This window comes from Hyla sarda, chromosome 5, assembly GCF_029499605.1.
Source record: "Hyla sarda isolate aHylSar1 chromosome 5, aHylSar1.hap1, whole genome shotgun sequence".
Classification (NCBI taxonomy): Eukaryota; Metazoa; Chordata; class Amphibia; order Anura; family Hylidae; genus Hyla; species Hyla sarda.
Window position 1 is genome coordinate 356692641 of NC_079193.1, and position 2530 is coordinate 356695170.

Sequence of the window (2530 nt, forward strand, 5' to 3'; positions counted from 1 at the left end):
GATTTTTCAAACCAGCTAAAAATATTTCTATAATTTCTCAAAATATCTTACATTTCTTGGCAATTAACTAGAATCAAAAATGGAACCATAAAATGTAATGAGCGTTGGCTACATTGAACTAGTAGATGCTTTGTCTTCACTGTAACACATGTGAACCATTGAAAGTCCAAAGTACAATATGTGAATCCGTAGCTGTTAACAATCAGAGATGGGCCCAGAGAAAGCCCTGTGGACACTTCCAAAGAATCTGGAAAAATTGTTCCCGAGATAATGATATTACTTGAAAGGAGCAAGAATTGTTGTATGTGACATGATGGATTGTCTCCATTCCCTTAAGGTCATCAGAGATTGATGGAAGTCACGTAGCTGTAGAGGAAGACAATGTTTAGTGGGCATATCCAGCTCTCCAGGCCAACCATGAAGGGTCACCAAACTATGCCCCTTCCTGTATCTAGGCCCATCTACACATCTTCACTGGTCTCTAATCTGTGGCTTCACTGCTACAGTTGTTTCCTAACATTTGGAGAATTACTAGAAGTAGAAGTTCAAATCCACAGACAGCATTCAGAGCTGAAATTTCCCAGGGTTCTTTGCTGATTCCATTTTGGCACAGAGTTTACCCTGCTGATTTGATTTCAATTGTACAGTTATCTGACTTATAAAACTAAGAGCAAAGAATGGCACTACACATGCTGTTGCCCTTGTATGTGAATACTAAACATTTGTTCCAGATGTGCGCTCATCTTGTTGGGTCATGCTTAGTATTGGCCTGTGGTATATACAATTGTTGGGTGCTGCCCACTTGAGGCTGCCTTGCAGAAGATATCAGTCAGGACACAGTCAGGAACAGCGCTTCTCGGCCTTTTGGCTAAGATCAAGTGTAGTACCTGTTCTTATCAGTTTCATGCCGGAGGGGATGGGTGTACCAGGGCATTCCGGGGCTGATTCTGAGGAATCAGCTCGACGGCTGCCCCAGTGTGACCTGTTTCCTCCGGGTCTCGCCATGGGGCTGAGAGGGTCTAGAGCTGAGGTACTTTAGTGCCTTGGAGAGTGGTGACCCCGAGGTGCCGAAACTCACTGGGAGGATAGACTCACTGAGTGGAAGCACGGGCACCATGAACTCTTTACCTTGTGGCACTCACTTCTTGATTCCGGCCTTCTGGCTAGGATCAGAGAAATTTTTTATAAATCCGTCCAGATGTCCGGGCAGTATATCTGCACACATTCACTTATTTATTTATTTTTTGTCTCACTGTGTCACTTTTTGCGTGTTGTGTGTCCACAGGATTTGACATGATGCGGTAGCCCTTCTGGGTGTCCCTCCTGGTGATCTAGGGGAGGTGTGTGTGGCCATTAGGTTCCTCACCTCCCTGCAAACACCCCGGGTACTCCTGCATTGGCAGGGTACCTACCGTTATCGGCTCTGCAGGCAGATACCTTGGCTAACGCCAAGGGGGATGCCGGGAGCATTTGCGGTCCCTTATTAGCTTCGGCAAAAAGGGACATCGAACCTGGAGCCTCACAGGTATCTTTTGGTCTGGAGGCGAAGGGTAAGGTTTTTTTGGGGGGCCTCTCTACTATCGGAGAAGGGCTTGCGATAGACCGCATACTTTGTGCACGTTTTTTTTTGTGTAACACGTTTGCACTTTTTCTTGCACTTTGGGTGATTCGAGAGCACGTTCCTCGGCTCTTTAAAAAGGACACAGCCAGGAACAGGGAGGGGTAAGTGTTAAACTGGGTTCCCACTTTTGCGTAATACACACCTCTCCATGTTCCTGGCTGTGTCTGGCCTTGTAAATTCTGCACAGCAGCCTTTAGTGACCATCGGGCTAAAGGCTGCACTACAGATGAAGACGTCAGAACACAGCCAGGAGCGGGAAGCGGTAACTGTTACGTTTACCTAAAGGAGCAAAATACTCCTCATTTGGACAGGTGTTCTTGTTCTGGTGCTCTACAGTAAGCAAAGACCTATATAGATCGCTGCTTACTGTCTGACAACCCCCCCCCCCCAAGGATTTAAGTGGCAATGCGCAATCCTGTGCACCACTAAACCGTCCTCAGCTAGACTGGGCGCAGTGCACTTATCCCAGCGGGTAACTATACAGATCGTTGCTTAGTGTCTGGCCCAAAAGAATTAAGTGGTGATGCATAGTGTTGGGCGCGAATATTCACATTTCAAATTTTTATCGCGAATATCGCAAATTCGCGAATATTGTGAATGTATTCGATATATATTCGAAATTACGAATATTCATAATTTTTTTTCACAGAACACATCCCAGTGATTACCATCCCTCCCTGCTTCCAGCTTGTGGTCTAAAGAATGCTCCAATACTAGTTACTGTGTGAGACTGTGGAGCGCGAATATTTCACATATTCGCATATTCCTTCTTTTAGCTTGTGGGCCAATGAGATTGATGCAAATACACTTGTCAGAGGTTATCAACATCCCTAGCAACCAATAATAATGTTGCCCACCCCCTTCACTGTTTTCTTACTGAAATATGCGAATACACAACGAATATAACGA

The 2530-nt window shown here is 45.4% G+C and overlaps 1 pseudogene; it reads left to right on the plus strand.

Annotated features, from left to right (window-relative positions):
• Positions 1-848: 848 nt before the first annotated feature.
• LOC130274646 (U2 spliceosomal RNA) lies at positions 849-987 on the plus strand (annotated as a pseudogene).
• The last annotated feature ends 1543 nt before the right edge of the window (positions 988-2530 follow it).